Below are 11,968 nucleotides of genomic sequence, written 5' to 3' on the forward strand. Positions count from 1 at the left end.
TTTGTCTTGTCCATCACAATCCTATACTGCATCAAATAGTGAGGCCAACAGGTAAAAGAAAATATGAAATGTATTAATAAAGATAAGACAGTAAAATCTAATATATATATATATATATATATATATATATATGACGATCTTTATTCCTCAAGCAACATGCTTTATAGCCTTACAATATACATCAGATAGTGAGGCCAACAGGTAAAAGAAAATATGAAATGTATTAATAAAGATAAGACAGTAAAATCTAATATATATATATATATATATATATATATATGACGATCTTTATTCCTCAAGCAACATGCTTTATAGCCTTACAATTTAATTATACTTAGAGATAACAAGGTATCTCTTTATTCTATACAAATAGAATTATAATAGAAATATATAGGATATCATCCTCCAGGCTCCAGCCCTTGCTTGTTTACTCCTGGGACTCTTGGAGATAGTCCTCGTGGCTAATTAGCAGCCCTCCCTCTGTTACGTAACAGGATAGTTCAGGTAAGAATTGTGGGCAACAGATAAAAGAAAATATGAATTGTATTCGAAAAGATAAGAAACATTATTAAAAACTAAATAAACATGATAGAATTGTTTGGCTATAAAACAGAACTGCACCAAAGATGTTCAAGTCTACTCCTTACTTATCCTTAAGCCCAGAAGACTTCGTATTAGTTTTAGCCATGTCATCGATCTTTTGCTTCATTTCTTCCATCAGACGCTTTAACTCATTCAAATCATTAATCATCTGCTTAGCCCAAGCTGGAATCTCCCCTGGTATAATTCAACAACAAATTAATCTTACCATTCTTTCTTTAGACTGACACCTTAAACGACATAGGAGAAACGGTTTTTTTTTACATCTCTTGTACATCTAAAGGCCATCTCCTTACAATAGATAGAAAACACTCCAAATGACATAACACTTCGGATGATATATATATATATGACAAATAGCTGATGATCATTGGAAAGGAAAAACCTTTTGTTTGGGGTAGAGTTGCCCCATCAGGTCTTGTCGTTGACTTTTGCGGTACTTTTAGCCCGTCGAAATGAGGTTTTTTTGACATTTTGCCCTTGTAGAATGAGTAAGTGTAATTAGTCTTAGCACAAAAAGAAATTTGTAAATTTAATAATTTAATCAATACTTTAACACACTCCCTTAGACGTGGCCTCAAACTCTATTTTAATAGGTAAACAACATTATCACAATAAAAGTAAAAAGGAAACACATGTGTAAGCTTTTCACTTGAGTGTGTAGAAAATTTTTAATCTTATGTTTTCGTTTTGATAAATGTGTACCGTTAGGAAGAGACACCAATAGAGTCAAACAAGAATACATTAATATACATATTTTGACACTACTCTAATGAGTTTGGATCCATTAGTTATATCTTTATACTTTACCAATGTCAAACACAAACCTTACAAGTGCACTCACAATAAATCTTCGCTCTACTTGTGCGTCTTTTTCACATTGATCCAACTCTTCCTTGCATGTGAGTCATTTACACAAGAGTGTCATGGACTAACATGTACACCAAGTGCTACCACATTCTTATACCACAGTTAAACCAAGACACTCGTGAATCACCTGAGAGTTCTCCAATAGTGTAAATGCTGTAAATGTAATAGTAGAGTTGTAAATGTGAGCAGATATTTAGCACATCTAACTGCTATTCACATATGCGAATGCAGATACGGTTTCATATGCATTTCCTTTATATATATAATTAATTGTAATTAATTAATTCACCAAAATGACATCATTTTGGATTTGGTAAAGGCCGGTTGTTTAGGTTATGTTTAGGCTTTTTACTATACTTCAAAACATAAAGCTAAAAAAAAATAAACAATAAGGACTCATATATTACCTCATATGCAGATAGCGATTGGATAAGTAAAAGTAATAACCACATTATATGAATATTGTCAATAACTGCATATGCATATGCATTTACCGCCCTAGTTAACGAGCTTGGGTTCACTTGGGTATATTAACTATTTTTTTTCTTTATACTTTATCAATGTAAGACATAAGAATGAACAATAGGCAGTTTCAAAAAATCTCCCCCTCGCGTGTGAATCCTTTACACAAGAGTATCATGCATACTTCAAAAATCACCACGCTTTTTTTACCAAAGTCAAACGGAACCGGTCAAAACAAGAAATTTCTATCAATTATTAGGAAGAGAGACACCAAAAGAGTCAAACAAGAATACATTAACATATGTATTTGGACATACTCTAATTCCAAAATCTAAACTAATGTAATACTCATAAATGCACAAACGACATATATTACTATTTTACTGATCTGCCTATTTAATGATCTTTTACTACTATTTGACAATTTTGTTGGTAGGGCGACTTTTATTGCTTTTTAACTGCATGTACACTGTATATGGATCAAAACATCTACTGCTATTTGCTATTTTAGTCTTTTACCAGTATTTGAGAATGATGTTGGTGGGACAACTTATATTGCTATTCTATATGTACGTCCGGTTGAGATAGGGTGGGAATTGCTACTAAACAGTGCTTTCTAGTCAGAAATGAAATGTGTATGTTACGAGTCTACCTAGAAGAAGAAGAGGAGGAGATTGGAATCAAAGACCTTGAAGAAGTACTTCTTACTGGAAGAGAAGTCAGAGAATGACTTATAAAATAACTCAAACAATGACTGGTGAGTCCAAGTATAGGATTAATATATGGGACTTCTTGTTCCAATAGAAGTAGGAATGGCTCATATTCACACGTATAACTCTCCCATGCCGGATATAGTGTATATATCACTACAAGAATTTGCTTCAATAGCCGCTAAAGTGGTCAACTCTAAAAGTTCAATGCTAATGATAATTAGAGATGACCCCATGTGTGATGCAGATCAGATGAAGTTGGCAGAAGGCTCCATTCGAAGTCCCATTCAAACCCCGTTTGAATAGCCCTATGTTATTTTCGCATTTTCTATGTTTTAAGCAAGTCCCGTTCGAACGGTATTATGTCCTGTTCGAACGCATAGATCGAGTTGTTTAGGTTAAACCAACTATTTCGTGTTTTATTGGGTTTAGGATTTTGGGAGTCTATATTTCGTGTTTTATTAGGTTTAGGAGTCTTATGGCTATAAATACATGCTTATAGGCTCCAGAAAAGAGAATTGTTGTTATTTATCAGTTTTGTTCAATAAGAAACCTCAGAGTTGAGCGCTGTTTTGTTTTCCCTAAAACATAGAGAGCATCTAGCTTTTATGAAGAAGATTTCCTTAGATCTTTGATAGACTCAAGATCTGGAAGTATCTATCTACTACTTATTGACGTTCTTCGCTGCAGCCCACTAAGTAAGGCTGCATCACTATGTACCACTGCTAATAATATATTTGGTAAACGCAAAATGGGTTTGAACCGAACCACATGCCGCCCCAAGTTAGTAGCCGTGACTAATTAGCATCGACACAAAAGTCGATGCTAATTTTATTTTTCTTTTCTTTTTTGTGTCTAGTATTAGCGTTGACTTTTATGTGTCGCCGCTAATGAACCATTATTAGTGGCCACTTAGTGCCGTTGGTCCAAAATCGATCGGTTGTGCGTCGCAAATGATCATTAGCAGTGATCCCCTGTGTGTTGCTACTAATAACGACTCAACAGCTGCACCAACGGTCGCTACTAATAACATATTTGGCCGATGCAAAAAAGTTTTTGGTGTCTAATATTAGCGACCATTTTTATGTGTTACAATTCATAATTAAACCCTTATTAGCTGCGACTTTTTAGGGTTGCTACTAATAGTCTCAAAATGTAATAAAGCAAATTCTTGTAGTGATATGAGAGTGGGAGGGTACATCGAATACCCTACTAGTTAAGATCCTGCAGCCAACGTAGCCCTTACACGTTCACAAATGCGATCCATACAATCTCAACCACAAGCCTGGCCTGTACTAGGGCTAGCCAGCTGGTAGGGATAGCTTTTTGTTTTTTGCGAGGGCAAGAGGACAATAAGCCATTAAATAACATTTTTGGCGCTACTGGCTTTGCCCTTAACGTAAGCAAATATTGATGAACCAACTAATTTCTGCAGCAACCTGACATGTATGTTTTAGTTGTATAAATTTCATGGGCCAACTTCTTTTAAGAGTTCATTTTGCTATGCAATTTTACACGCTAAAAGTGCATTTTTAAACAGATCGCCAAAGTGTCTCGTTCCGGATTTTGTTGTTGAAAGATAATGGTTTGAAAACGTAGGCTAAAATACAGTTCTAACAAATATTTAATTGCGTTTTGAAATATTGTAAAACCTATGTATAGTAATATAATAAGATTACCTTAACGAAAGTCCTAAAAGCCTTATATGATAAAAGTCCCTAAATCTATTGAGAAGGAAAGGAAAAATTAAATATATAAATTAAGTCCCATACTTCTCTTCTATATTGTTGCTAAAAAAAAAAAAAAGATAATTAAAACCCCAGCTGAATATAATTAAACACTTTATAAATAGTATAATATAAAATTAAAGATAAAAGATACAACATAAAATAGAAAGTATATATGAAACCCTTTCATCATTGCCGACACTAAAGTACTAATTTCACATGTACAGGACCTCACTGAACCTTTGTTTCAGATTACTAACAAAAGGAGATGGCATACTAGGGAACTAGGTTTCAGGTGAGATATTACTGAAATATAAATAAATAAATAAATATATATATATATATACACACACACACACTAAAATTAAGAAAATATAGAAAAGTTATTTTTCTTCTGACTGTTTTCTGGTTATTTTTGTACTTTTTGGTCGTTTAAGAAAATTAGAAAAACGAAATTTTCTATGTCTAAGGATTTCATCATGCAATAGATAAACTGTACTCTATCAAAACATAATCCTTGGACAAATTTCAACATGCAATTTTACCTCCAAAAAAACTAGCAGCTCCCTGGATAAAATAGTTGCAACCCAAAAATCCACATCTTCTTTTGTTTTTTGTTTTTGTTTTTGTTTTTGCTTTTTTTTTTTTTTTTTTTTTTGTTTCACGGTTTCCAAAAGGAGTTTGATTAGTAATTATATTTATCAGAAATGAATGCAATTTCAAGTAATTAATTCAAGTCATATCTAATGCGAATGCAATTTTGTAATAATTTAAGCTAGGAACTCACTCGGTATCTTGAATGCTTCAAATTCATGATATATTATAATTGGTGTGTTTGGATTAATCAGACAATTTAAGAGAGATAATGGTGATGATATGGACAAATGAAGAAGAGATGACAAGAGTATGAGACAAACAAATACCTGTGTAGAGAAGATACTCTGGTACTCTTCCTCAACAAATGAATCCAACCTGAAGGAGTGCAAATGCAGTTTCTGTCAGGCCCTTGAGGATTTATGACAAAAACCATCTATTTGTATAACAAAGACCATCATTGTCACAAAGTCAATGGCACCGATGAGCTGGCTTTTCAATTATTTTTTTTCTTAAGATGGTTGTTACCGGAGTAATGTTACACATCATTTTCTCAATTATATTCCAACTATTTCTTTTTATAAATTTGATGAATTTACCATTGAATTTTCAAACTCACATGAATTCCACATAAATTTAATAGTGAATTTTCCTGTTCACTATACGAAATGATTGAAAGATAGGATTTATTAGAAATTCAATTAATTAACTCAAAGTCATATCTAATGTGACTGCGCTTTGATAATGTAAGCTAGGCATTTGCTGAGTATCTTGAATGCGTCAAATTGAAATATTGTGTTTATTTTACTAATTATAATTAGTGTACTTGGATTAATCAGACAATTTAACATAGATGATGGACACAATAAGAAGACATGACATAATGGCACATGCGGCGTTATGGAATAGAGAACTTATTATTTCCCATCCTCTCATTTCGCAAAACTACCATTAGATATATATGTAGAATATTCATAAGCCGAGATCTCTTTTTGCGGTGTTATTTGTTTAGTGCCTTAACTAAAAAAATCATCTTAAATTTCTATCAGCTGCAATTTTCTATCAACAAAAATCCTTGGACAAACCATGCAACTTTACCCCCCAAAAAAGATCTGTTGGAGAAGTTCTTCCATAACTAGCTTCAAAAATAAGTGCAACCCAAAAATCCCTCATTTTTTTTTTTCTTTTTTTTTTTTTTAAATGGACTTGTGTTGTTTGACTATACAAAGGTTATCTATGCTTTGAATTGGTTTTCTGATGTCATCCTTGAATCTTGGTTAACAGTTCCCTCCTTATCCTTAGGAGTTGTTTGTGCATCAGCATCGTATTCAACTGAACTTGGACTATTCTGACAACTTAACATAGAGGTTGGTGATGGTGATGATGGACACAACAAAGAAGAAGTGGCAAGGGTATATGAGATAAACAAATACCTATATATATATATATATATAGGTATTTGTTTATCTCATATATATATATATATATATATATATATGGAGAAGATATTTCTGTTGTTGATTGCAGATCATATTGTTCAGAGACTGATTTATCATTTGAGTCACGATGATCATGAGAGAATGGAGTAATCTCGATCGTTGCAAAATGTGAAAAAAAATAAAATAAAAATAAATAGATAAATAATAAAGCTTTTTATGCTATATTGGCTTCATCATCGCCTCAAATCGATCATCCTGATTTTAACTAAATGCTGAAGATTGCTTGATATAATTCAAGTTAGTGAGGATTTGTGGAGTAGGTGCCTTGAATTCGACCTATTTTTTGTCGGCACGAACGTTTTGCATGAAATCCACTTGTTTCGCTCCAAGTGTGGTGTACTTAATCTTACCTATCTTTTCGTGGGCACATGGTGTATTTAATGCCCTTGTCATTTTTCCTAGTCCCAACCTTTAATGACAAATGGTGTATTTAATGCCCTTTCTACCGATTGGAGAAGGATTCTATTTATTTATTGGGACAATTTTACCTCTCGTATTTGCATTACTCGGATTAACCGGATCCTCTCCGTTTACCTATCAATGAAAAGGATCCGTTTCCCTATCTATGATGCTCGCAACACCCATCGAACGATTGATGACTTGATCGATCAATTGATGCTCCACTTGCATTTTTTTTCTTCTAGTTGATTCCAAAACATGATGTGTAGAGAGTGTCCTATTTAACGACTTAGGATAAATCATAGGTCACATTTTAGCCAGCTGGGTAATTTTGGCAGCATACACGCCCTCCATCAAATCATCTTGCGCCAGGTCCATGAATTTACGAGCTTTGACTTTCTGAACGAGTCTTGGGAAGAAGTGATTATTAAACACTTGGTAATAATTTTTTTTTCTTTATTAGAGATCATAAACTTCTTTACATTACATGAAGTCATTATAAAACTTAAACCTTACTCTTTATACATAATCACTAAATTATGCCACATGAAGTATAAATAAAACAATAATTAAACTAACCAGGACTAACTTAACTCAAGTCAGAACTCCACATGATAAAGATAAAAACTAAATTCATGTACGGCAGAAGCTATATATGCCTTGTTATTCATGGGATGCAACATTTGTTGGGGATGTTCCAAAATGGAACTATTGCCGGTTTTGTATATACACAGTGTGTGCCTTGTTATGCAGAAGCTGTGCCTTGTTATGCATAGTAAAGTTTCAAATTCTATTCCTCATACAACACCAATGAGAAAATTGAACAAATTAAGCAGTACTTATGAAGCAACTTTCATTAAAAATTCATAGTAATTTTGAAGTTTCATGGCATTTGTGTGTGTATTGCATTACTGCTCTGCCTATCTGAGTAATTGTTCTCCATAATGGTCAAATCAACTATAGAGATCAAATGGGAGAATTATTAGGTGGTTTTGAGCCTATCTCAACCCCAAAAACTAGCTCAAGAGGTGAGATTTTCCGTCATACTTAAAAAATGTCCACCAGCCCCTTTCACAATCAGTGTGGGATAACCCCAACAATCTTCCCCTCACACATCAGGCCCTGAGTCGGAGTAACTACAAATCATTTCTCCTGTGGACTATTGGGCCAAGACTTGTTGGTAAACCTAGGCTTTTATACCATTGTTAGGTGATCTTGGGCCTCTCTCAACCCCAAAAATTAGCTCAAGAGGTGAAACTTTCCGTCACACTTATAAAGTGACCACCAACCCCTTTCATAATCGATGTGGGATAACCCCAACAAGAATATAGAATATGAACGATATAAATAAGTGGAGAGACAAATACAACATGAGTGGACAATTTGAAGGGAAATTTGGGGTTCTCAATCTGCAAAGATCAATACAATCTTCAAGATTTCAAAACTAATTATGAAGATGCAAAGTTCTACATCATCAAGTCTTACAGTGAAGATGATGTTCATAAGAGCATTAAATATGATGTTTGGTCCAGTAACCCCAATGGAAATAAGAAGCTAGATGCAGCATTTTGTGATGCTGAAGCAAAAGCAAGGGAGAAAAGTAGCAAGTATCCACTCTTCCTCTTCATCTCGGTGAGTTGAAGTACAATTAAGTTGTAATTTTTTGTTAGCTCCATGCTTTTGCTTAATTTTAATTTCATTGGAGACCTATTTGCTAAGAGCTGGCTAGATGATTAAGATACTATGGTCATGCTGTTGTTGATGCTTGGAGTAGAAGAAAAAAAAAAGTTAAGAAGGGTAAAGAATTTTTGGAATAGAAGAGGCAAATGTTATAGTCATGGTTGAGGATTTTTTGCGTGTGATTATTAATTTATCTATTCGCATATGTGCAATAGTTTTGCTGACACTGGATGTGGTGGAATGAAGCAAGGTGAAAATACTAATCGACTCCCAAATTAAACAATCATGTGCGGAAATAAATCAATCATCAAGAAACACAAAGATTTGTTTACGAAGAGGAAACCATTTAGAGAACTCTCTAAATGTAAAACCTCTCCGGGGCAGCCAAACCCAGGAAATCAACTAAATCAGTAGAATAACAAGAAATATCTTAATGTCGAAGACTTACATAACCTATGCACTTTGACATTTAAGTATACCAGACAAGCGACCCACTTATCTGCTACCACAGTAGTTCTTCCAGAACATCTGGATTGTTCCTTCTACGTGATCTCCCTTCACCGGAACTCCGGTTGACTTCGATTTCTTCAACTCCTTGAAACACTCAAGATCTCTTCAAACCTAATTAGAAATCGTACCTTTACCCATATGCATCGTTTCATATAAATAGAACCTGGACTCCTAGTCCAACCAAAATACAAATTTAAAAGCTAACAACCTTATCTATTATAAGGCGTCCGGACGAGTAGTACGCTCGTCCGGACGAGAACTAGTTTCTTCGTAAAATATACATGCAACTTACTAGTCGTCCGAACGACATCAATGGCCGTTCGGACGAAGCTAGGTTAAATACGCTAATTCTAGTTCTCTGGAGCGGCGCGTCCGGACGAAGGTGCAGACGAGACTTCAGACGAAGCTCTCGGGTTTTTGGCAAATCATTCTCGTTCGGACGAAGGTTCAGACGAGACTTCAGACGAACCTCTCGGGTTTTCTTGCATATCAATCTCGTCCGGACGAATGTGCAGACGAGCCTTCAGACGAACCTTCAGACGAACCTCTCGGGTTTCTTGCATATTAATCTCGTCCGGACGAATGTGCAGACGACCCTTCAGACGAACCTCTCGGGTTTCTTGCATATCAATCTCGTCCGAACGAACGTTCAGACGAGCCTCCAGACGAGACCTTGTGTGATTCACATATTTTGCTTATTTTGCTATCTTTCACACTGCACAATGTAACAAGCTAATTAAAGACAATTATTTTGTTTACACGAATCTAGCCAATTTAGCACTTCTTAAACTAACAAACTCCCCCTTTGGCTATTCGTTGACAAAATATTAAGACAATTTGCTAGACAAGCTTGAAATGAAAGTTTTAACATAGTTTATCATGTTTGTGAAAATTGACACCATAAGAGCTGTAAACTAAGTTGGAACAAAATAACCACAAACAAAAACAACTGTAAACTAAGTTGAAACAAAATAACCACAAACAAAAAACAACTTCACTCCCCCTTTTTGTCACGAAAAACAAAGGGACTATGCTTGAGCAGGTGGATCACTGGAAACGTGCTCGTCATCAAAATCGGCTGCAACTGTGCTGGCAGCTCCAATGAATTTGTTCTTCAACTCATGAACATCAGTCTGCAATTGAGAGAGGATGGAAGAAAATCCTGCCATTTGAGATGTCATTTCATTTAGCTTTGTCATAACATCATCAAGAGACACAGGAACAGATGGAGTAGCAGCAACTGATGGTCCAACAGTGTTTGCATGAACAGCAGCGTCGTCATCAAAATCCACAGTACCTCGCAAACGCATTTGAGCTTTGGATCGACTCACAGTGGCTTTGCAAAAGGGACCAAGGTGCTTGATGGTTGGTTCAGATTCAGGAATTTGAATGAATTTAGCAATAATGCGCGATATCAGACTTCCAAACGGCAGTGAGACTGAACTCTCAATGAACATCGCCTTCATGAGGCGAATAGCATGGGATGCGAAATCAATCTTGACATCCGTGAGAAGCGCATAGAGGAAACTCCCTCGTGCCACACCAAGATCCGAATGATGATCGATTGGAAACACGTTGTTCATGACAATTCTAGCCAATAATTTCATGTGATGAGAAAGATGTCCAAGGGGAATCACATTCATGTTGTCACGCCAAAAATTGTATGAGTCTGGTGGAATAAGCAGTTTGGACATGGCAGATTTGGAGGGAAAATCAGCTTCAGAAAATGGAAAGCCAGAATCTTCAATGAGTGGAACACCTGTGACTTCTGCTATCACTTCACGGGTGACGACAATGTGAACACCCCGAATAAATGTAACAATCTGGAGAGATTCTTCGGTGTCTGGCTGTATATCCATGTTGGCATAAAATTCCCGAACCAGATTTATAAATGGACGAACCGGGTTTGAGATGAAATAAGTCCAGTGTCGCTGAGTGAAAATCTGAGAAATAAGAGTGAATGGCTCCTCCTGAAGATCAGATAGATTGACCGGTCTTTCGGAAATGATAGTGCGATCATGAAATCGATCCTGAAACGCTGTCTTGGCTGACTTGTTCCGAAATCGAAAACCTATATCAGTTCTTGAATGAGGGACTGGAGAAGTGGTCTCCATATGCTTTCTCTTTTGAGCTTTGGTCTTTGTACGGATGGGTAGTTTCCTTGAAGAAGGAGATCCACTCGCCATAGCCTATACAAATAAGTCCATATTGTATAATACCAATATAAAATGACTGAACATTGAGTACATGAATGTGCAACAAATCAAATGATGATGAAGTAATAAGCAATATATGGGATGAACCAAAGCAGAATGACATTCAGACAATTTGTCAAACACATGGTGGGCATGAAAAAATTTTTATGGGCCAAAATGGTGTTCAAGTGAATACCCATCCTAAATACATTTGATTTGAATCCAATTTCCAGTTCTCCCAACACAAACAACCCAATCAAAACACATAAATAATCAACACAAGTACACAATGCAAACCCTAACTTCGGAGGTTTCGAGGAAAGAAAGAAAAAAAGGAGAAAAAAAATTTCCGAAATTACCTGTGTTGAGAAATGCAACCAGGAGCAGATCAAACCCAATTTGGGTTATTGAAGTGAAGAGAGATTCACACAAATACAATGGAGAATTGTAGAGAGGAGAGAAAATAGAGAAACCAAAAAAAATTCAAAGTGAGACAGACCAGCTGGTGCGCGGGGTGTTTTTAAAAAATGTCTGTCACTATCTCGTCCGGACGAGCTCATTTAGCGTCCGGACGAGGCTTGAAAAAAAATTTCAATTTCAATACTGACCAAATTTCACTCTTTCTCCCCCTGAATGCCAAACCTCGGACATAGTGCACAGAGCATTTGTGACAAAATATCATGTAGTGTACAGGACTTCATTTAAAAAATGGAATCACTTGT

At 35.5% G+C, this 11,968-nt stretch overlaps 1 long non-coding RNA gene across 1 annotated transcript; it reads right to left on the reverse strand.

Annotated features, from left to right (window-relative positions):
• Positions 1 to 292: 292 nt before the first annotated feature.
• Positions 293 to 5,428, reverse strand: LOC132172649 (uncharacterized). The gene is made up of 4 exons (XR_015911338.1): positions 5,293 to 5,428; positions 986 to 1,079; positions 648 to 777; positions 293 to 480 (listed from the first exon to the last, which is right to left on the reverse strand). It is a non-coding gene; the product is annotated as an uncharacterized LOC132172649 (long non-coding RNA).
• Positions 5,429 to 11,968: the final 6,540 nt, after the last annotated feature.

The sequence above is a fragment of the Corylus avellana genome, chromosome 1, assembly GCF_965113065.1.
Source record: "Corylus avellana chromosome 1, dhCorAvel1.hap1.2, whole genome shotgun sequence".
Lineage (NCBI taxonomy): Eukaryota > Viridiplantae > Streptophyta > Magnoliopsida > Fagales > Betulaceae > Corylus > Corylus avellana.